This window comes from Ornithorhynchus anatinus, chromosome 1 (assembly GCF_004115215.2).
Source record: "Ornithorhynchus anatinus isolate Pmale09 chromosome 1, mOrnAna1.pri.v4, whole genome shotgun sequence".
NCBI classification, from domain to species: domain Eukaryota; kingdom Metazoa; phylum Chordata; class Mammalia; order Monotremata; family Ornithorhynchidae; genus Ornithorhynchus; species Ornithorhynchus anatinus.
This window is the reverse complement of record NC_041728.1, coordinates 85,162,117-85,186,770: the sequence shown is the minus strand read 5'-3', so window position 1 is coordinate 85,186,770 and position 24,654 is coordinate 85,162,117. Positions and strand designations below refer to the sequence as shown.

Genomic DNA, 24,654 nt, shown 5'->3' with positions numbered 1-24,654 from the left:
CTTGGAATGGATAAATGGGGAACAGATAGAGACAGTCCCTGCCCTTGGACGGGCTTCCAGTTTAATCGGGGGAGACAGGCGGACGAGAACAATGGCAATAATAGAGTCAAGGGGAAGAACATCTCATTAAAACAATAGCTGATAAACAGAATCAAGGTGATGTACATCTCATGGACAAAATAAAATAAATAGGACTGAATGTATGAATCGGCTTTTCGGCCCCTATTTTAAGTGGCGCCTTAATAGCTTCCGGCTGTTCCCCACCCCACCTCCTGCCCTAGCACATCCCCCCTTCTCTCCTCCCTTAAAGACCCATTCCTGCCCCTTCCCCTCCATTCAGACACATTTACTGAGCGCTTCCTCTGTGCGGAGCACTGTCCTAAGCGCTCGGAGAGCACGAATGCCTGCTTTCCTACAGTTATCATTGGAGCCCCAATCGTTTCCTTTAAAAGATGATCTTTTGCAGCACAAGGGGACGAGGGGCCCCCTCCTAAAATGGCTGTCGTGGCTGGTTTTAAATACCCGCTCAAGGTAGGGGGGGGTCGAAATCCGGTGTCTACAGTCTCCGTTTACTCGGGGGGAGGAAAGATTGGGGAGCGAAAGATTGTGGGAGGACCAGGCCTGCCCGAGCGCACATCCTGCCTCCATCCCCCAGCCTGACTCCCCTGGCACCACCCGCCTCTTTTACCAGTGACCGCCTTTTTTCCTTTCTTTCTTCCTTTTTTTCTTTTTTAAATCTATACTAGCCAAGTTGTCCACCCGTCTGCAACACGATTGGCTTAGGAGGAGATTTTCCCCGCCCCTCCCTCTCGACAGACCCAATGAGATCAACATCTTCGGGCGACGCTCCTTAATCCGCAAATTCATTCGTTCATTCAGTCGTATTTATTGAGCGCTTAGTGAGGACACCGCCTTTTGATAATGTTGGTATTTGTTAAGCGCTACTATGTGCAGAGCACTGTTCTAAGCGCTGGGGCAGATACAGGGTGATCAGTTTGTTCCACGTGAGGCTCACAGATAATCCCCATTTTACAGATGAGGTCACTGAGGCACAGAGAAGTGAAGTAACTTGCCCACAGTCACACAGCTGACAAAGGGCAGAGCCGGGAGACGAACCCATGACCTCAGATTCCGAAGCCCACGCTCTTTTCATAATAGTAATGGCATTTGTTAAGCACCAAGGCCTAGTCCTAAAAAGGCTAATTTAGGTGGCAGGTAGGGCTGGCTACAAAATGGATGACTAGTAAAAGTTTTGGGGGGCTGGTAGGCTTTTTCAGAATAATAATGGTATTGGTTCAGCGCTTACTATGTGCCAAGCATTAATAATAATAGTGATGGCATTTGTTAATCGCTTACAATGTGCAAAGCACTGTTCTAAGCGCTGGGGGAGATCCAAGGTTGCCCCGCTCAGTCTTCATCCCCATTTTACAGATGAGGGAACTGAGGCACGAAGTTAAGTGACTTGCTCAAGATCACACAGCTGACAAGCGGCAGAGCTGGGATTAGAACCCATGACCTCTGACTCCCAAGCCCGGGCTTTTCCCACTGAGCCACGCTGCTTCATTGTTCTAAGCGCTGGAGGGGGGTACAAGGTAATCAGGTAGTCCCACGTGGGACTCACAGTCTTAATCCCCATTTTACAGATGAGGTCACTGAGGCCCAGAGAAGTGAAGCGACCTGCCGAAAGTCACACAGCTGACGAGTGGCGGAGGGGGGATTAGAACCCACGACCTCTGACTCCCAAGCCCGGGCTCTTGCCACTGAGTCATGCTGCTTTCCCATATAAAGCGCTTGGAAAGTACAATTCAGCAACAGAGACAACCCCTGCCCATAACCAGCTCACAGTCTAGTAGCAGAGTGGCCTAGTGGTTCAAGAGCACAGGCCTGAGCTTCAGAAGCATCTGGGTTTGAATCCCAGCTCTGCCACTTGTCACTTCCTGGGTGACCTTGGGCAAGTCACTTAACGTCTCTCGGCATTAATTACCTCATTTCTTCCCTTCTTCCAGCCCCACCCAACACATCTCTTTTTTAAAAAAATGGTATTTGGTAGGCACTTACTATGTGCCAGGCACTGTATTAAGCACTGCGGTGGATGCAGGCAAATCAGGTTGGACACTGTCTCTGTCCCACATGGAGTTCACGGTTTTGATTCCCCATTTACAGATGAGCTAACTGAGGTACAGAGAAATGAAGTGACTTGCCCACGATCACACAGCAGACAAGTGGTGGAGTCGCAATTAGAACCCATGACCTTCTGACTCCCAGGCCCAGGCTCTTTCCACTATGCTGTGCCTTCTAGACTGTTAGACCATTGTGGGCAGGGATGGCCTCTCTTTGTTGCTGAATTGTACTTTCCAAGGGCTTAGTACAGTGCTCTACACTCAGTAAGTGCTCAATAAATAATGAATGAAAGAATGAATGCTTCCGTGGTTCAGTGGAAAGAGCCTGGGCTTCGAAGTCAGAGGTCATGGGTTCGACTCCCGGCTCTGCCACTTGTCAGCTGTGTGTCTTTGGGCAAGTCACTTAACTTCTCTGTGCCTCAGTTCCCTCATCTGTAAAATGGGGATTAACTGTGAGCCTCACATGGGACAACCTGCTTACCCTGTATCTACCCCAGCGCTTAGAACAGTGCTCTGCACATAGCGCTTAACAAATACCAACATTATTATTATTCTCCTGGTGGCTAGGACTCATCCTCTCAGCATGTGGGGTTCAAATGGGAAATGGAGAAATCTGGGAAGGTGAACTGAAATCCCTCTGCTCTTGGTGGCCTTTTCCTTTCAATTTCTACCATCCCAACTTTATAACCCCCTATTCTCATGTCGGCTCTTCGGTGCCATCTAAACACTTATTATACTTGTTAAGTGTTTACTATGTACTGGGCACTGTTCTAAGCATTAGAGTGAGCTCACTGTGGGTAGGAATGTGTCTGTTATATTGTATTCTCCCAAGCAATCAGTACAGTGCTTTGCACCCAGTCAGAGTTCAATAAATGTGAATGAATGGTTAGGCACAGTCCCTGTCCCACATGGGGCTCACACTCTTATCCTCATTTTACAGATGTGGTAACTGAGGCACAGAGAAGATAAGTGACTTGCCCAAGGTCACACAGCAGCCGTATTGCAGTCGAACCCAGGTCCTTCTGACTCTTTATCCACTAAGCCACGCTTCATCTTCAGGTGAGTACTCACACACCTGAATGGATTTTTACATGCATTACTTCCTCCTGTTATTTTATTTTAACGTCAGTCTCCTCTAGAAAGTTGTAAATTCTTTGAGGGCAGGGATGCCTACTGATTCTGTGGCATGCTCCCAAGTGTTTAGTGCGGGACTTTGCCCACAGGTGTTTGATAAAGATTTTTGATTGATTGGGTTCTCTCAGGGTGCCTCTTATCCAGACTAATCTCCCCAGAAGGGCAAATTTGAGTCTGGCAATTAACTCCTTTTAATCATCAGCATCTTCTCCCCCCCCCCCTCCTCTCAATTGCCATCTTCAGGGCCCTATATAGATAGTAGCTGCATAAGTTTGAACCCCATTTATACTTGGACACTGCTATTTTTTGCTAGAAGGGTATCACTTATAGATGAATGACTTGTAAATAATAGCACTTTGAGATTTTGGGCTTAGTGAACCCAACATTTCTGTACTTTGTGTTGTTACTACTCCCACGTGATTTATGCCTACCTGTTTCTCCCATTCAATTGTAGATCCTTGAGGACGAGGAACTTGCCTTTTACTTCTATTGTATGTTCCCAAATATTGAGTAAACTGTGTTTCATGCAACAAGCCCTTAGTACAATTGAATTAAGGATGAAAATGGGAAACTTGACTACCCTTTTGCCCTTTCTTCTCTTCCCTTTCACTTTCCTACAAGAGCTATCTTTGTCACCAGTCCAACGCACACATTTTGTGCACTTTGCTTTTCTAGTGGAGCCCAAAAACTCTTTCCTAATAATGATAATTAAAAGGAAATGGTATTTATAAAACAGTTGGTAACAAGCACTATGCTAAGTGCTAGGGCAGATAAGAAATGATCATCTCAAACACAGTCCCTGCCCACAAGGAACTCACTGTCTAAGACAGCAGGAGATCTGTTGCCATCTCCATTTTACAGATGCATTTGAGGCCCAGAGATGTTGAATGATTTACCTCAGGTCACTCAGCTGGTGAGTGGCGGAGCCTGGACTAGAACCAAGCCTCCTGACTCAATCATTCACTCAGTAGTATTTATTGAGTGCTTACTGTGTGCAGAGTACTAAGCACTTGGGAGAGTGCAGTACAACAGTCACATTCCCTGCCCACAGGGAGCTTACTGTCTAGAAGTCGGGGGACTCCTACGTACATGCTCTTCCTACCAGGTTCCACTACCTCCTAAAGAAATGAGGCCTATCTACCTGGGACACCTTACTTATGGAAATGTGTTTTCTCACTTTGATTTCTGTTTCATTTTTTAACTAGGGGATTTAACTACTGTGTGTGTTTTTGTTTTTTTGGGGTGGCAGTTATGGTTCTTGTAAAGTGCTTACTTTATGCCAGGCACTGATCTAACCGCTGGGGTAAATGAGAGGTAATGAGGTTGGACACAGTCCCTTTTCCACATGGGAATCCCAATCTTAATCCCTATTTTACAGATGAGGAAACTGAGGCCTACAAAAGTAAAGTGACTTCCCCAAGGTCACACAGCAGACAAGTGGTGGGGCTGGTATTAGAACCCAGGTCCTTCTGCTTCCCAGGCCCACGCCCCATCCACTAGGCCATGCCGCTTCTTCCTGGGGTAAATAACTTCTACTGGACATTTTCTTCTTCACATAAAATCAACCAACTGAGTAAATGCTCTGTGATTCAGTGAACCAATCCAACCTGAGATATGACAAATACTTCTAGGTGAAAAGATCTCCTGAGGTTTGTCTGGGACCACAGAGTAAATAGAGGATTGTGGCCTAATCCAAAGAGTATCCAGGAGACCTGGGTTCTAATCCTAGCTGTGCTCTTGCCTGCTGTGTGACTTTAGGCCAGGTACTTTACTTCTCTTTGCCTTTGTATCCTCATCTGTAAAATGGACATTAAATACCTGACCTCCCTCCCCTTTACCCTGAAAGCCCTATGTGGGACAGGAATGTGTCTGATCTGATTGCATCTCCCCCAGTGCTTGGCACATAGTAAGTGCTTAACAAGTACCATTATACTGCTAAAGTGTAAACTCCTTGAGGGCAGAGGTTGTGTCTACTTTATTGTTATAGTCTCCCCAGCTCTTAGTACAATGGTTTGCACACAGTAAGCACTCAATAAATACCACTGATTAATTCTTAGGTGAAAACTCACAGTTTCACTAATCTGCTCCAAACCAACTTCTAGACTGGTGGCCGGTTGTTGGGTAGGGATTGTCACTATTTGTTGTGAAATTGTACTTTCCAAGGGCTTAGAAATAATAATAATTATTATTATGGTATTTGTTAAGCACTTACTATGTGCTGAGCACTGTTCTAAGCGCTGGGGCAGATACAGGGTAATTAGATTATCCCACGTGGGGCTCACATTTTTTAATCCCCATTTTTACAGATGAGGTAACTGAGGCACAGAGAAGTTAAGTGACTTGCCCAAGGTCACAAGCAGACAAGTGGCGGAGGCGGGATTAGAACCCACGACCTCTGACTCCCAAGCCCGGGCTCTTCCCACTCAGCCACGCTGCTTCTCTGTATACAGTGCTCTGCACACAGTAAGCGCTCAGTAAATACAATTGAATGAATGAATGAACTGCGTTTCTCAGAAGGTGAAGCTTGGTGAAAATAAATACTGACAGCTAGAGGAATTTTGGAGAGGGAACAAACCAGAGAAAGACAGATCAATCAATCCATCGATGGTATTTTCTAAATGCTTACTATGTGTAGAGCATTGTTCTAAGGGCCTGGGAGAGTACGATAGAGCAGAACTAGTAGACAGTCCCTGCCCATAATAAGTTGGCAGACTAGAGGAGGGAAGTAAGTGTCCTGCAAAAACAGTCAGAATGAAAACGAGGCAAATTAACAAGGTGGGAAGATGGCGTCGGGAATGAAAAGGGGAAGACTTTCTGCGTGGCTCAGTGGAAAGAGCCCGGGCTTGGGAGTCAGAGGTCATGGGTTCGAATCCCGGATCCGCCGCTTGTCAGCTATGTGACTGTGGGCAAGTCACTTCACTTCTCGGTGCCTCAGTTACCTCATCTTTAAAATGGGTAAGAAGACTGTGAGCCTCATGTGGAACAACCTGATTACCCTCTATCTTCCCCAGCGCTTAGAACAGTGCTTTGCACATAGTAAGCGCTTAACAAATACCAACATTATTATCTTAAGTGGACTTTAAAAATGGCAAGACCTGTGATTTGATGGATTCGGGGATGAAGTGAGATCCAGGCCAGGGGAGCAGCATGAGATATGTAAAGTAATGGCATCATTTTTATTGAACTGAGGGTAATACAAGGCCAAAACATTCGGTATGTGATTCAATAAAGTCAAAATGGGGATGGTTGCAGGCAAAGTCCCTGCTACACCTCCCTTGAAAGATCAGGAAGAGATCGAAGAAAGGGAGCAGTTGAGGGGCCCTGGCTCTGGATTTGAACTCAATAGGTAACGCGGTTCTGAAAAAGCTATTTGATTTAGGATGGATCTTCATGACATCTGTTCCATTCATTCATTCAATCGGATTTATTGAGCGCTTACTGTGTGTAGAGCACTGTACTAAGCACTTGGAAAGTACAATTCAGCAACAAAGAGAGACAATTCTTACTCAACAATGGGCTCACATTCTAGAAAGGGAGTGACAGACAACAAAACAAAACAGGTACAAGTAAACAGGCATCAGTAGGATCAGTAGAAATAAATAGAATTATAGATATATACACATTAATGAAATAAATAGAATAATAAATATGACATATATGCACAAGTATATACTCTCAAATGTGTTAACACGTGCTGGCCAAGTTTGTGTTTGGCGTATTTTCATAGACTATAGATTGTCATGACAGTCATGTTCAAACACATCAGAGTTTCTGAGTTAGACACCCTCAAACACTCCTACATCAACTATCTCATCCAACCCCAATTTCTTTCCAAGTCTATCTTGGAGACGATGGTCAGTGTCAACATGGCTTTGTATAGTCATTCAAACATACACTTTCTGACAAAAGCAGGCAAAATAGCGTCATCATGGTGAGAAATAGGTCAGATAGCCCAGCATGTCTCACACTGACAATTAATTACATTCTTGATTAAAAATTTCCCTGTCTTAGTTCTTTCTATTTAAATTAAGGGAATGATAATATGTATTTGCTCTAGAATTAGGCAGCTTGGCCTTGAATTAGCTAGGTGAGTTGGTCTCAGCGGACGTGTGAAACCTTGGTGTCTTTTATTCTGTGGTGACCTATGCATGTCTTTTTTTATATTTCATCCCAGATGTGTGGGCAACAGGATGGGACAAAATGTGAAAAACAGCATGCAGGCAGTTTATGAGATGAAAGCAAGAAACTCCCTATTATGGCATAATGTAAGAACACTTTTTTATATCCTCATTTTACTTTTTCTGCACTCCCTGCTCCCTCTTTGCCCAACCCCCATCTCATTCAGCTGGCCGATATGTATTTTTTTTATGGTATTTGCTCAGCCCTGTATTAAGGCCTGGGGTAGATACAAGCTAATCAGGTTGGACACAGTCCAGGTTCTACATGGGCTCACATTTTAATCCCCATTTTACAGATGATGTAACTAAGTTACAGAGAAGTGAAGTGACTTGCCCAAGGTCACACAGCAGACAAGCAGCCGAGCTGGAATTAGAACCCAGGCCCTTTTGACTTCCAGGCCCATGCTCTAGTCATTAGACCACATTACTCCAAAGCGTATTGTTCTACTCAAAGTGAAAATTCACGCATTCACTCACAACTAAATCTAGTTTCTCAAAGTGCAGAATTATACAAGGTGGAGTCTTTAAAAACGTATAAACTTTGGAAAATCTAAATGAGGTTTCAATTCGGGAAAAGGAATTTGAAAGAAGAATATTTAACTGAGAACTGAACTTTTCACAAAACACAATTCATACATTTTGCAGCTTGGTCTGGTGCGCGTATGAGTCTGATGGCTGCTTTTTTTCACTGCATCAATTACAAAATGTTTACCCTCTTCAAGTTCTTGAAACTTGGGCCTGAAGTAAACATGCCAAAACAGTCAGCAGAGCAGATTACCGCAGATTGGGATTCTGGCAATTCTGTAGAATCAGAAGAGCAAAGCCAGGAGAGATCAGGGAAAGGAGCCCGTTGTTGGGAAGGGATTATCTCTATTTGTTGCTGAATTGTACTTCCCAAGCATTTAGTACAGTGCTCTGCACACAGTAAGAGCTCAATAAATGCGATTGAATGAATGAATTAATGACTAGAGCGCAAGCCTGGGAATCAGAAGGGCCAGGGTTCTCATTCCAGCTCTGCCGCTTCTCTGCTGTGTGACCTTGGGCAAGTCACTTAAATTCTCTGTGTCTCAGTGTAGCTCATCTGTAACCCCATCTGTAATTTGGGATTAAGACTGTGAGCCCCATGAAGGACATGGACTGTGTCCAACCTGCCTAGCTTGTATCTACCGCAGTGCTTAGCACATAAGAAGCACTTTAAAATGCCATAATAAAACAAAATTAAAAAACGAAAGGACAGAAACCTTGACTGTCATCCCACAACGAATGTAGTGCTGAGAACTCTGAAGCCTTCAAAGCCTATTTGGTTTTCTCACAAAAATCAATCACGGTACTAAGTGCTTGGGAGAATACAACACGGAAATATGACAGACACGTTGCCCACAACGAGCTTGCAGTCTAGAGGGAAAGACAGACATTAACATAAATAAATCATGGATATACACAGAAATGCTGTGGGGCTGGGGGTGGGCATAGTGAATAAAGGGAGCAAGTCAGGGCAACAGAGAAGGAAGTGGGAAAAGAGGAAATGAGAACTTAGTCAGGGAAAGCATCTTAGAGGACATGTGCCATCAGTAAGGCTTTGAAGGTGGGGAGAGTAACTGTCGGATATGAAAAGGTTGGATGTTCCAAGCCGGAGGTAGGATGTGGATGAGAGGTCAGCTGCAAGATAGACGAGATCAAGGTACAGTGAGTAAATTGGCATTAGAGGAGTGAAAGTGTGTGAGCTGGGTGGTAGTAGGAGAGCAGCAAGGTGAGGTAGGAGGGGGAGAGGTGATTTAGTGCTTTAAAGACTAAGATAAGGAGTTTCGGTATGGTATGGAAGTGGATGAGCAACCACTGGAGGGTCTTGAGGGGGTGGGAAACATGGACTGAACATTTCTGTAGAAAAATTACATGGGCAGCCGAATGAAGTTGGGAAGGATAGAAGGCAGGGCAAAAGGCAGATAGGACAGGCAGGAGGCAGGGAAGTTAGCAAGGAGGCTGATGCAGTAATCAAAGGAGGATAAGATTAATTCGTTTGGATGAAGAGGAAAAGGTGGATTTTAGCAATTTGTGAAGGTTGAACGGACAGGATTTAGTGATAGACTGAATATGTGGGTTGAATGAGAGAGTGAAATCAGGGATAATGCCAAGGCTTGTTAGACAGGAAAGATGGTGGTGCTATCTACATTGAAAGGACGGTCAAGGGGAGGACAAATTTTGTGTGTTAAGATAAGGAGTTTTGGAAATGTTAAGTATAAAATGAAGGCAGCCCATCCAATTAGAAATGTCTTGAAGGCAGGACAAATGGGAGAATGCAGAGAGGGAGAGGCGATCAGGGCTGGAGATGTAGATTGAGGAATCGTCGGCATTGAGCTGGTAGTTGAAGCCATGGGAACAGATGAGTTCTCCAAGGGAATGGGTGTAGATGGCGAATAGAAGGGGATCCAGAACTGAACTCTGAGGGACACCCACAGTTAGGGGGGTGGAAGGCAGAGGAGGAGCCAGCTAAAGAGACTAAGAATGAGCAGCCAGAGAGGTAGGAGGAGAACCAGGAGAGGACAGTGTCAGGAAAGCCGAGGTGGGATAATGTTTCCAGGAGAAGGAGGTGGTCGACAGTGTCAGAGGCAGCTGAGAGGTTGAAGAGGATTCAGATGGAGTAGAGGCCTTTGGATTGGGCAAGAAGGAGATCATTTGTGATTTTTCAGAGGGCGGTTTCTGTGGAGTGAAGGGGATGGAAGCCAGATTTTAGCAGGTCAAGGAGAGAATTGGAGGAGAGGAACTTGATATAACAGGTGTAGACAACTTGCTCAAGGATCTTGGAAAGGAACGGTAGGAGGGAGATGGGGCGATAACTGGAGGAAGCCGGGGGGGTCAAGGGAGGGGTTTTTTAGGCTATGGGAGAGTGAATATTTGAAGATAGAGGTCAGGGAGGGAAAAAGGAAGGGGCAAATGTTTTGATAAGGTGTGAGGGGATGGAGTTGGATGTGTAGGTGGCGGGGATGATTTTGAGAGAAAGCAGGAGATATCTGGAGATACTGTTGGGAGGGATGGGAAACCCATCTTTTTTACTGTAATGTAATTCAAGGAAGAGGTATTGTTTAGCCATGTTAGCATTGCTGATTATTACTTAAACCTCTACTTTTCTGTATTGTTTTGTCAGTCTAAATTATGTTCGTCATTATCAAGTTTTCCAATGTAAAAGTATATTTCTTAAACCCAGAATTGTCACTTTAAAACTTCTGAATTTCATATACTGTATAGGGAAATGTGTTGGGGGAGATTTCCGCATTGCTATCACCAGTAAATATAGAAAGGAAGTGTTTTGTATCAAGTGACTGTAGTTTATTTACTATCCCTACTGTGTAGTGAAAATGCACTCTATAGAGGAACTGATTATACTGTCATTACTTTATAAAAAAATGCTTATTTACTTTCTCAATTTACTACTATCACTAGAAGCAAAGCAGCCTGGCCTGTAGATAAAGTACGGGGCTGGGAGTCAGAGGACCTGAGTTCTAATCCCAGGCCATGTGTCTGCTATCATTCCTCCCAGAAAAACTTTGTGATGTTTTGGTCACTTTTTAGGTTCCCCACCCAGTTTTTAATTCCAGGATTCTAGTGCCCACAGCTTCTTACAGAGATGGTAAAATCTTTCTTGAGGCTCCACAGTTGTACACCCCAAATTTGTCCCAGTGGCTTGGTGTCCCCATCCAGTAACTTGAAATGGCTCACAAATCTGGTACTCTCAAAAGGAAAGGGAAGCATTTAACTGCATTCCAGCGGACAGCTGCTGAGCTAGTCAGAGCAGACACAATCCCTGTCCTACACGATGCTTGAGTATGAGAGACAGCAGGTATTGAATAACCATTTTTCAAGATGAGGAAACTGAGGTACTTAGAGGTTAAGTGACTTTCCCAAAGTCACACAGCCGGCAAGTGGCAGAGGCAGGACTCAAACCCAGGTCTCCTCATTTCCAGTCCCCTGCTCTTACTATAAGTTTCACTGCCTCCCTGTTTTTTTTACAGTATTATTTGTTAAGCACTTACTATGTGTCAAGAACTGTACTAAACATTGGGTACATATAAGATAACCAGGTTGGACGTGGCCTCTTTCCCACATAGGGTTTAAAGTCTCAATCCCCATTTTACAAATGAGGTAACTGTGGCACAGAGAAGTTTAGAGAAGCAGCATGGACTAGTGGATAGCACAATGGCCTGGGAGTCAGAAGGACCTGGGTTCTAACCTCACTCCTCCATTTGTGTGACCTTGAGCAAGTCACTTAACTTATTTGTGTCTCAGTTACCCCATCTGTAAAATGGAGATAAAGATTGTGAGCCCTGTGTGGGACACAGACTCTGTCCATCCTGATTAACTTGATCTACCTCAGCGCTTAATACGGTGCCTGGCATATAGTAAGTGCTTAACAAATACCTTTAAAAAAAGGAGTGACTTGCCCAAGGTCACACAGTAGACATGTGGCAGAGTCGGGATTAGAATTCAAGTCCTCTGACTCCCAGACCTGTACTCTTTCTAGTAAAGCCATGCCTCTCCTCATTGGAAGGGAACGGTTATGCCTTATCCCCCCATGTAATAGCCATCTTCCCAAATAATCCGACTAGTTCTGCCCTCTTTAGTTAAAAACAGATAACTATTGTTTACTCAATTAAAGATTGTAACAGCAACAGTGGGAAAACAGATTCTCAAACCAGATCCAGTAATAAATGCCTGTTGGTGATTTTGTACTTGTTTCTGACATAAATAGAGAGGTTTCTGCCCCGCAGCGTGGCTGTGAAGCAGCATGGCTTAATGGAAAGAGCCTGGGCTTGGGAGTCAGAGGATGTGGGTTTTAATCCTGCCTCTACCACTTATCTGCTGTGACCTTGGGCAAGTCACTATACCTCTCTGTGCCTCAGTTACCTCATCTGTAAAATGGGGATTAAAAGTGTGAGCACCACGTTGGACAACCTGATTACCCTATCTCCACTTCAGTGCTTAGAACAGTACTTGGCACATGTAAGCACTTAACAAATACCATAATTGTTATTATTACTGCTCTACTTCCTTTAGCAGCGACTCTGTAGATCGGCCACCCACAGATCCTTCCCTGGTTGGTCACCCAGCTGGAACTCAACCCTTTTGCTGAACAACCATAATATGTGTCCTTTCCCTTCAGATGCCTCGTAAGATCTGACCTCTCCCGCTGCTCTGGGTTCTTTCCACCATTTCTAGCCCCAGACTCAATCAATCAGCCATATTCACTGAATATATGCAGAGCATTGTATTAAGCACTTGGAAGAGTACAATACAACAGAGTTGGTAGAGCACATTCCCTGCCCACAATGAGTTAACTTCTTACCTAATTTCTCCCCTTTAATGGAGGGTCCCTATCGGTTATTAGCCCATGAGAGATTGACAGAAACAGTTTTCCCTCTTGAAGGGATCCTGAGAAGTGAGCAGTTTCCTTGTTCTGGAGCCTTCCCGAAACATTTGGCAATTTCCTCCTACCTACTAGCCTCCTGAGCTGTCACAGCTTTATACTCTGCTATTTCCCATTTCTGTCATTTATTTTAATACCTGTTTCCCCCAGTAGACTCTAAGTTCCTTGTGAACAAGGATCTTGTCTACCAACTCTGTTATTATATGGTAAACTCACTATGGGCAGGGAATGTGTCTATTATATTGTTGTGTTGTATTCTCCCAAGCGTTCAATGCCCTGCATTCAGTAAGTGCTCAATAAATAGGACTGATTGATTACTATCCCAAGGGCTTAGTACAGTGCTCTGTGCTCAATAAATACGATTGATTGATTGAGGATGAGACCCAGGGCCTTTGTCACGAGGATGGACCCAGGATTTGGATCCAATCCAGGATACGAGAGCCCCAAACAGTCAGCTTCCCAGACAGCGAATCGGTTCAACATATCCCAGAAATGCTTAGGGGGCAGTAGCTCAGGGTGGTCGTGGTGACACTGGGATGTATAGCATCTTGGAGAAGCAGAGTGGCTTAGTGGAAAGAATGCGGACTTGGGAGTCAGAGGTCATGGGTTCTTTTCCTCCACTGCTTATCAGAGGTGTGACTTTCGGCAAGTCTCTAAACTTCACTGGGCTTCAGTTACCTCAGCTGTAAAATGGGGATTAAGACTGTGAGCCTCACTGGGACCATCTGATTACCTTGTATCTACTCCAGTGCTTCAAACAGTGCTTGGCACACAGTAAGCGCTTAACAAATAGCATCATTATCATCTCATAGAGAAGCAGCATGGCCTAGTGGAAAGAGCATGGGCTTGGGAGTCAGAGGTCATGGGTTCTAATCCTGGCTCTGCCACTTGTCTGCTGTGTGACATTGAGCAAGTCACTTAACTTCTCTGTGCCGCAGTTCCCTTATCTGTAAAATGGGGACTAAGACTGTGAGCCCCACATGGGACAACCTGATTACCTTGTACCTACCCCAACGCATAGAACAGTGCTTGGCACATAGTAAGCGCTTAACAAATGCCATCATTATTATTATGGGAAAAAGTGGAGTCCAAGTCACAAAGGTCCCCAACGAGAGTGTTCACCTGGGGTTGTGCCAATTTTGCAAGGCTCTGGTTTGCCACCGCAAGAGTCCCTGTGAAAGTGGCACCAGGAAAACGTGACATGGCAGCAGAGAGGGATTGGACCTGGGCCAGATCTTTTCCCCAGCTCGCTCTCCCTTCTGCATCATCTGTGCTCTTGAATCTATGACCTTTGGCCATTTGATATTCACCCCACCCCCTAACATACAGCCCTTATGTACATATTTTTAAGTGATATAGTATAAAGTACTTATCGATTCACATTACTGTCTGTCTCTAGATGGTACGTTCGTTATGGGCAGGGAACGTAAGTGCTAATTCTGTTATATTGTACTCTCCAAAGTGTTTAGTACAATGCTCCTCACATAGTAAGTGCTCAATAAATACCACTGAGTGATTGATAAACAGAAACCACTCTTTCCACAGTTTTAACATTTTCCCTACCATCTTCACCAATAGCAGGATCTATAGACACTTTGGAGGGATTGGTATTATAGAGGATGTCAAGAAAGCACTTCCTTTCACCCAAAGCAGCCAAACCTCCTACTGTAGTCTCTCCAATAAGGTAACTAGAAATGATACAGATAGTGATGGGTCATTCCCTCCCACCTGGCATCTCAGCACATATTTATCTATTTATTTTCATTTTATGTACTTATATCTACTATCTACATGTCTTTTTCCTCTATTGTGTTAGTCCCTTTGTGTCTGTCTTCCCTACTTGAAGGCAGGGATCACATCCCATAGAGTCCTCCGCGTACTCTACCCAGTAGAATACGTGCTCAATTTAAAAAAAGAAATGGAAACTGATAACTCTCCAGTAGAATTATATGAGTCCTATGACCTATGACCTATGACTGATCTTACAACTGTGAACAAAATGATCAAGTGATCTTTGCTGCCTGGTGTTTTCTGGTAAAATTAGTAGAGTTCTCTTAGCAGAATACTGGTCATCTGCATGATCGTTAAGATCAAATGGAAATGCTTCTAGAAGCCCTGAGTTCCAGGAGTGCATTTGCCTGTGTGGATATTCACGGGAGTTCTCTCTAAGACTCTATCAGGGGCAAAACAAATAGCTGTGTTCTTTAAAAATGGTTTATACTTTCCTCTAATAATTGTGCTTTTTGTTAAGTGCTATGTGCCACGCACTGTAGCAAGTGCTAGGGTGATTACAAGCAAATCGGGTTGGACACAGTCTCTGTCTCACATTGGGCTCACAGTCTTAATCCTCATTTTACAAAGGAGGTAACTGAGGCCCAGAGAAGTGAAGTGAACTTGCCCAAGGTCATGCAGCAGTCAAGTGGCAGGGTGAGGATTCGAATCCAAGTCCTTCTGACTTACAGGCCTGTGATCTATCCATTGGAGGTAGCAGTATGGCAGTGTGTTTGTCCATACAATTTGGGAGCCATCTGTGTAGACAGGCAAACCAAAAACCAGAAAGATCTTTTTTCTGCTGAACTAGTGAAAGACTTCGGCATGCCTGAGATAGGCGGCTCTTGAACGACTTATCTCTGATCTTTAATGGGACTTTGAATGTCATGACAGAAGTTCTGGGGAGATTAGTTAGGTTTAGCAAATATCTAGCAATACTGCATTGGGCAATTAACCTTAATTCATTTTTTAAAAAATCTTTTAGGTGCCTGCATTAAAGTTCACTGAGAATTTAAGGAAGTAGGACCAAAGGGTTAATAAGTTAAGGTTGGCTATAAAAAGACATTGACTCTGCAGGCTGATGAGTCTAAGGATTTTGCTGGATTTATATCTGAAGGATTGGGCGTTCAAAGATTCAGTCATTCACTTTTCTGCTTTTTACGGCTTGGAAAAAGGCACATTTTATTAGTCTCTTTTCTTTAAGGAAACTTGTGGAATAAAAGATTCCTGAAGCTTGTTTTTCTCAGCTTATAAAAAAACCTATAAAGAGCCCACAGACATTTAAAATAAAGTATTTCTCCTTGGTGATAAAAATAAAATATTTACTGGGCTGATTTACTTGCATGCATATCATACTTTTTAGCAAATAAATCTATATTTTAAACTTCCAAGTATGGATGGTAAGTAGGATTTTGGTTCAGAATTCGGAAAGAAGACTCTCATTATGTGTCATATGGATTGTAATAGTGGTCCTGTGACTTGGAATCCTATTTTGAGACCCCTTAAAAAGCTCAGGGTCCAACCATAAATAGATTTCTCTACAAATAAAAAATTATCTTCCCTCTTTCACTACTTTCTAAAACTACCCAGTTACCCATTATCCACTGCAGTTCTGAAAGCATGTTGGCCCAGAGATATGTAGAACTCATGATGGCAAGGTATATAGACTGAAAGTTTGTAGCCATTAGTTTATTTAGGATTGATAATATTCTTACAGTTCTAAGTGAAACACAGTTTGAGCTTTCCAGTGAGCAGAACTGGCTGCTGCTTGCTTAGTGCTTTGTCCAGGGGCAGGCCCAGGTTCTCATTAGGTGTTGGGGGATTTTGGCAGTCTGAGGGGTGAGGTCCAAAGGTCATAACAGTAAGTGCTCAATAAATACGATTGAATGAATTCTTTCTTTCCTTCTGCAAGTTTCCTTAGGGAAAAAGAGACTAATGAATGTTGTTTACCATCTCTTCTCCCCTCCGACCCCCACTTAGCTCAAGAAAAGAGAATGGGTAAGAGACTGCTAATCAATTAGTCAATCATATTTATTGGCTACTTATCATGTGCAGAGGGTACTTTACTAAGCGCTTGGAGAGTACAATATAACAGACTTGGTAGACACATTTCCCTACCCAAAACACACTTACAGTCTTGATTAGATTGTGTAAAAAGCAGAACCACCAGAAAGAAAGTGTAAGAATGAAAGCTTCTTGTGGGCAGGGATTATGTCAACCAGTTCTATTGTACTGTACTCTCCCAAGTGCTTCATGCAGTGGTCTGCACAGTGAGTGCTCAATAAATACCACTGATTGACTCAGAGAAATCAGTGTTCTTTCTTCCTAAATACAGCATTTTGCAGAAAGACCAAGCAGTGTGAAGCAGCATGGCTTAGTGGTTGAGTACGGGCCTGGAAGTCAGAAGGACCTGAGTTCTATTCCCAGCTCCGCCTGACTTGTCTGCTTTGTGACCTTGGAAGCAGCTTGGCCTAGTGGAGGGAGCATGGGCCTTGGAGTTAGAGGTCGTGGATTCTAATCCCGACTCTGCCAAATGTCTGCTGCGTAAAATGGGGATCAAGATTGTGAGCCCCAAGAGGGACGTGGACTGTGTCCAACCTGATTACCTTGTATCTACCCCAGTGCTTAGAACAGTGCTTGGCACATATTTAGTGCTTAACAATTACCACAATTATTATTATTATTACTATTCTCTTCTTGTGCCTCAGTTACCTCTAAAATGTGCCTCTAAATGTGCCTCTAAAATGGAGCCTCTTGTGGGACTTGGACTCTATCCAACCTGAATAGCTTGTGTCTACTCCATCGTTTAGTACATTGCCTCGCACATAGTAAGCACTTAACAAATACCTTTTTTAAAAAAAAAACAACCCCCAAGTCCTAAAGTTGAAAAATCTTTAGTATAGATGGATCTACTTGTGATGTTCACTAGAGGGGGCTGTGCATCTTTAAATTCAAATTGAACCCTGAAGGTTCAAAAAGTTGCTGCTTAGTTCCTGAAATAACTGTGTTCTGCAGAAACACAGAATGCAATGAGAAATGAACCACGGAATAAGAAAAAAGTTACGTGAAAGAGAAAAATAATATAAGTAATGGCTAGGAGCTCATTTTTTCACTGTAGTTTCACAAAATTATTTATAAGTATTGATTATTGTAATATGTTTAGACTGTGAGCCCATTATTGGGCAGGGATTGTCTCTATTTGTTGCCGAATTGTACATTCCAAGCGCAGTACAGTGCTCTGCACATAGTAAGTGCTCAATAAATACTACTGAATGAATGAATAAAATGAAAATCACGAAAATGAAGTGAAGGACTTCAACTACTCTTAGCTGGCTGTCTTTTCTAAGTTTTACTGTGTACTATTTGGTTATTCTCTGTGAGGTCCAGAGAATCATTTTTGCTGACAGACATATGTTCTTTTTGGCAGATCTTTTATGCAGAATGCACATTTTGGACATTATGTACGATTAGAAATAGAACAGCTTCATCAATATTTTCCTCAGTTCTTCCATAATTCCTATAAGGGAAACAGCATGGCCTAGTAGAAAGAGCACAGGTCTGTAAGTCTGAGGAGCTGGGTTCTAATCCCTGCTCTACCAATTGCTTGCTGTTTGACCCTAGGCCAGTCTCTTAGCTTTTCTGTGCCACAGTTTCCTCAACTGCAAAATGGGGATTCAGTAAGGCTCTTCCTCTCACTTAATCGATCAATCAATTGTATATATTGAGCACTGGCTGTGTGCAGAGCACTGTCCTAAGCGCTTGGGAGAGAATAACACGATAGTATAACAGACACATTTCCTGCCCACAGTGAGCTTACGGTCTAGAGGAGGAGACAGATATTAATATAAATAAATAAATTACGTCCATAAGTGCCAAGGAGCTGGGTGGGGGGATTTAAGGAAGCAAGTCAAGGCAATGCAGAAAGGAGTGAGAGAAAAGGAAATGAGGGCTTAGTCAGGGAAAGCCTCTTAGAGGAAATGTCTTCAATCAGGCTTTGAAGGCAGGGAGAGTCACTGTCGGTAGGATATGAGGAGGGAGGGTGTTTCAGGCCAGAGGCAGGATGTGGGCAAGAGTTGGGTGGAGAGATCGAGGTATCGTGAGTAGGTTGGCATTAGAAGAGCAAAGTATGCAAGCTGGGTTATAGTGGGAAAGCAGCAAGATGAGCTAGGAAGGGGCAAGGTGATTGAGTACTTTAAGGATGATGGTAAGGAGTTCCTCTTTGATGTAGAGGTGGATGGTTAGCCACCTGAAGTTCTTAAGGAGTGGGAAAACATGGCCTGAATGTTTTTATAGAAAAATAATCCATGCAGCAGAGTGAAGCGAACATTCAGTCTATGTTTTACCATCATCCTTAAAGTGCTCTATCACTTGCTTGAACTGGAGTGAGGAGAGACAGGGGGCAGGGAGGTCAGCAAGGAGATTGATGCAGTTATCAAGGCAGGATAAGATAAATGCTTGGTTTAACACGATAGCAGTTTGGATGGAGAGAAAAGGGCAGGTTTTATTGTTAATAATAATAATGATAATAATAAATTTTAGCAATGTTGTGAAGGTTGATCTGACAGGATTTAGTGATAGATTGAATATGTGGGTTGAACGAGACAGAGGAGTTGAGCATAATGCCAAGATTACGTGCTTGTGAGACAGGAAGGTTGGTGATGCCATGTATTGTGATAAGAAAGTCACTGGGAGGACAGGTTTTGGGTGGGAAGATACAGAGTTCTGTTTTGAACATGTTAAGTTTGAGGTGACGGCAGGATATCCAAGCAGAGATATCTTGAAGAAAGGAGGAAATGGGAGACTGCAGGGAGGGGGAGAGATCAGGGCTGGAGATGTAGATTTGGGAATCATCAGCATACAAGTGGTAGTTGAAGCCGTGGGAGCAAATGACTTCTCCAAAGGAGTGGGTGTAAATGGAGCCTAGAAAGACCCAGCACTGAACCTTAAGGAACACCCACAGTTAGGGGGGTTGGGATGCAGAAGAGAAGCCCGTGGAAGAGACTGAGAATGAGTGGCCAGAGAGATAGGAGAACTAGGAGAGGAGAGTATAAGTGAAGCAATGGTTGGATAATGTTTCCAGAAGAAGTGGGTGGCTAACAGTTTTGAAAGCAGCTGAGGGGTTGAGGAGGATAAAGATGGGAGGAGAGACCTTTAGATTTGGTAAGAACGAGATCATTTGTGACCTTTGAGAGGGCAGTTTCTGTGTAGTGAAGGGGATGGAAACCAGATTGGAGGAGGTCATGGGGAGAATTGGAGGAGAGGAACTTGAGACAACGCTTGGAGAAGAATGGTAGGAGGGAGATGGGATGATAACTGGAGGAAGCAATGGGGTCAAGGAAGGGAGATAGGAGCTGTTTTAAAGCACTGGGGAAAAAGTCATTGGAGAGTGAAAAGTTGAAGAAGGAGGTCAGAGAAGGAAGAAGAGAGTGGGCAAGTGTTTTGATGGGGATGGATGTGCCAGTGGAGGGCGTGGATTTTAAAAGAAGGCAGGAGATCTCCTCTTGAGATACTGCTGGGAAGGATGGAAGAGTTGAAGAAAAGGTAGGAGAAGGGAGGAACTGGAAAGGAGCAGGGGAGATTTTAGGAAGATCATGCCTGATAGATTCCATTTTCTCAATAAAACAGGTAACCAGGTCATTAGGGGCAAGGGATGGGGGAGGCAGTGGGACGGGGGGTTTAAGGAGGAAATTAAACATCTGGAACAACTGGACCGGACAATGGTCATATGTGTAAATAGGATGGAGAAATAAATTTGCAGGGCAGAGGAAAGCTCAGAGTTAAAGCTCACAAGAATGAATTTGAGGTAGGCGAAGAAAATGGACTGTGGGGCCTAAGTGGAACAGGGACTGTGTCCAACGTAATTATCTTTTATCTACCACAGTGCTTGAGAGATAGTAAGCACTTAAGTACCATTATTATTATAATGCATATTTTTGCTACAAAAAGTTGTTAGAGAAGCACGTCGGTATCAAAGGTGTTAGAGTGGATGACTTCCATGTGCAAGTTTCCCTTAACCTGGAATTTTGCAAGAATGCGACCCCCAGGTTACAAAAAATCTGCCCCTGGTGGGAAGTTAGGAAGGAATAATGCAGGAGATCCACACAGGCTGTCTGCTTGTGAGTTTTCCCAGTTTTCCTAGCAGCAGCCTGGGTTTCCATTCTGAGGAGCAATTTTCTCTTGACTGAAAAAAGTGGCAGTGGAGAGGAAGAGGAGAAACTGACTCCAATTTAAAAAAGGGATGGGTTCCAAGAGGTGCTCACTCCCTGGAGCTGGCCCTGAAGACAGAACATCCGTGATCATCTGAGTCAGATGATTGGCTTCGTTTTGAATTCGTCAATGCCAAGTCTGAAGCGTGTCCTCAAATGTCCCTCACACATGCACTCCTCTCTCTAAAGAAGCCAAACGCTAGCCGATGGAGTCATGAATGCGCTTCCTCACTGGCAGCCAATATTTCTGTTTAGTCTTACCCTGAGCTCATTGGAGACAGAGCAGCCATCACTTCCTTCCCTGCCAGAGATGACTTTACTGGCTTCAGTGAGCTTTGAGCCAATGTCCTGCTTGCTCAGTCATTCCCTTGGCTCTGTTGTCCGTTTCACCACCAGTCCCGAATAAGATGAGCCCATCAAGATAAGCATCCCTTCCAACGTGATACCTGCATTTTTTTTTCCTAAAGGAACCTAGATGTTTTAAAGGAAGAAGTGTTGAGAATTCTAATTGAACCCAAAAGGGAGATTAAAGTGATCTTTTTTTCCCAGGCCTGCCTTTCAATTAATCAATCACATTTATTGAGCAAATGAGGCAATGGAGGGCAGTGAGGGTGGTGAGTTATTCTAACAAGCTATTGTTTGGAACAGTTCCTGTTGTAACTTATCCAAACCAGTCTTAATGTATCTGCCTGGAAATATAAAATTATAAAATTCATGACTTCCAATAATGAAAGAGTTAACCCTTTCTGGCCCTGAATGAGAAAACCCAGCTTTTCTCTGCCAACCTCAGTTCATTTTAATTTGCTACTTGCACAAGTTAGGGTTGAGAGAAATTTTGCCAAGAAAAGTAACTCCATCCCTCCCTAGAACAGGTAGGGACCAGAGAGCGGCCTTTGGCAAAGCTTACTTGAGCTCATGAGAATAAATGATTACCCAAATCTGTACAGCTGGGATGAAACTCAGCTGGAATTTATTAGCTGTTTTCATGTTACTCATTTTTTAATCACTGACTCAGTGATGCTATTGCTATTCAACAGTCATTTCCTCCTTTCAAACACTGATGTCAAGAAGCTACACCAACATGAATTATTCCTTGAGTTCCCTGCTAGATGAACAAATATTATCATCCCTCTTTTCTGTTTTGGAAAACATGAGACATTGAAAGCAGAAGAGACATCTCCACAGTCACAAGACAAATTGTTGGTAAAGGCACACTCTAGATGATAAATTCCTTGTGGGCAGGGAACAGGCCTACCAACTCTGTTGATTTGTGCTCTCCTAGGTGCTTAGTATATTGCTCTGCACAATAAGTACCCGCTCCCCACACCCACTATTCCCCCTACTTATCTACAGTGGTTAGGTAAAGGTCTAGGTTCAAGTATAGGTTTGGTTTAATTGTCTGTCACTTAATAAAGATTTTAGTAATACACCAAACAGATTGGGCAAGTTACATGCTAATCAGAATGTTGCCCTCAAAGTATTAACTTCTTTTCTCTGTGGCCCCCCACCAAATGTCTCTACATGACATGTCTGATCTTCTTTAATGGGATTCATTTCACATTGAGCAGCGAGAATGGGCAGAGGAGCTTCTGGTCATTCATTCATTCATTCAATAGTATTTATTGAGCGCTTACTATGTGCAGAGCACTGTACTAAGCACTTGGAATGTACAAATCGGGTCATGTGATTCTTTCTTCTAGGACTGTTACTTGCCTAAACAGAAACTTCCTCTTCTTTCTCCCCACCTCCTCCTCCTCCTCTCCTCTGCACTCCCCCATCCCTGTTCACCACCCCTTTCTGCTCTGCCCCCCGCCAATACACACCAAGGATCCAAAGATTTCTCCTCAGTATCCCTCCCTTCCTGGCAACTAGCCTCAAGGACAGGATTTGCCCAAGGTCACACAGCTGGCAAGTGGCAGAAGTGGGATTAGAATTCAGGTCCTCTGACTCCCAGTCCTGTGCTCTTTCTACTGGGCCAGACTCTTTCTAATCCTTCTGAGCTCCCATTCCACCTTCTCTCTGCCCCATTCTTTCACTTTGACAAAAGTGGGGTTCTGGAACCCTAGGCAGTGCTGACAGCTGGCAGACGCTGGGGTGCTGTTAGAAATCTGACCTGGACAGCCTTAAGGGGGAGGGAAGCAAGCTGAATCTCTGCCATTTGGCTTCTCCTGTGGGGAAACCCTTAACAGAGAGACAAATGGAAACACAAACTGATGTGGAAAAACGTATCTCTGAACACTTTCTCGCCTTTGCTGTCTGGCACGTTGCCATTATCAACTCTCATTCATCCATTTCCAATTTCAGGGGCATCACAGCATTGTTCTCTCACAAATTGTCTGCACCCCCAATACAGTCTGCTCCTTCTGGAAATTCCTGATTCCCCACTTGTCCCTTCGTCACAAAAGCATCAGTGAAAGCACTGAGAAGGGTTTCACCAAAAATCTCATTTACTGATGATGAAATGGAGTAGAAGTGGGGGAAATCCCAAGTATGAAAATGGACAAATGTGAAGGAATTCTTTTCTGAAGGTTGAAGGGCTCAGTCTGAAATAAGATGATATAAAATCATATCTCCTCCGAGTGGCCTTCCCCGACAAAGCCCTTATTTCCTCTACCCCCACTCCCTCTGCGTCACCCTTGCACTTGCATTTTCACCCTTTATTCACCTCCTGAGTCCCACAGCACTTCTGTACATATCCACAATTTATTTTAATGTCTGTTTCTCGCTCTAGATTGTAAACTCCTTGTGGGCAGGGAACGTGTCTACCAAATCTGTCATATTGTACTTTAAAGCACTTAGTTTAGTGCTCTGCACCAAGTAAGCACTCAATAAATATGATCGATCGATCGATTGACAGGATCCTAAAGGATTTTGAACTGCGACATGCTTATTTGGCAAAATCCTCTGAGATGATCGGTTAAGTTGTCACAGTATCTTGGCACCTCATCTAATGTCTGAGTGGCTTCAACTTAGTCTCAAGCTTAAAGAGGAGGTGGGATATTCCAGTGAGGTCGGCTCCCGCCCCTCCCGCATTGGCCTCTGTGTCCCTGAGACATTGAGGAGGCCTCTGCTGCCACTGCCCTCTCACCGTACCTCTATCTCATCTATTTCACCGCTGACCTCTTGCCTACATCCTGCCTCTAACCTGGACTATCCTCCCTCTTCATATGCGACAGACAATTACTCTGCCCCCCTTCAAAACCGTATTGAAGGCACATCTCCTCCCTTCTTCTCCCCACTCTCTTCTGCGTCTCCCTGACTTGCTCTCTGAATTCATCCTTTCCCTCCTCTGCCCCACATGACTTAAGTACATATCTCTATTTTATTTATCTACATTAATGTCTGCCTACCCCTCTAGATTTTAAGCTTGAATGGGCAGGAAATGTGTCTATTGTTCTCTCCCAAATTCTTATTACAGTGCTCCGCACACAGTAAGTGCTCAATAAATACGATTGCCCGAGTGATTTACTGACAAGGGGATGATGATGGTTGTGAGGAGTAGTGACGACAGCAACAATGGCTCTCTGAGTTCAGTCAGGAGGAGATGAGTTCAGTAATATGGCAGGGACAGGGAAGGATACTGATTTTGCTTTTTTAGATACATTCTCTCTGCCTCCTGATCTCTGTGTCTCATCATGATTTCACCGCATCAAGAAGATTGGCAGACCATCCAATCATTTAGATCCTATCTGCAGGAATCGGTGAGGATGCAGATTCATTCATTCATTCAATAGTATTTATTGAACACTTACTATGTGCATAGCACTGTACTAAGTGCTTGGAATGTACAATTTGGGAACAGATAGAGACAATCCCTGCCCAATGAT

The 24,654-nt window shown here is 43.8% G+C and overlaps 1 long non-coding RNA gene across 1 annotated transcript in view; it reads left to right on the top strand.

The window, feature by feature from the left end:
* The first annotated feature begins 3,134 nt into the window (after positions 1-3,134).
* Positions 3,135-24,654, top strand: part of LOC114813000 — a 33,411-nt gene continuing 11,891 nt past the window's right edge. The window contains exons 1-2 of the long non-coding RNA XR_003760661.2: positions 3,135-3,179; positions 7,429-7,519. This is a non-coding gene — a long non-coding RNA (uncharacterized LOC114813000). The remainder of the gene's footprint in view (positions 3,180-7,428; positions 7,520-24,654) is intronic.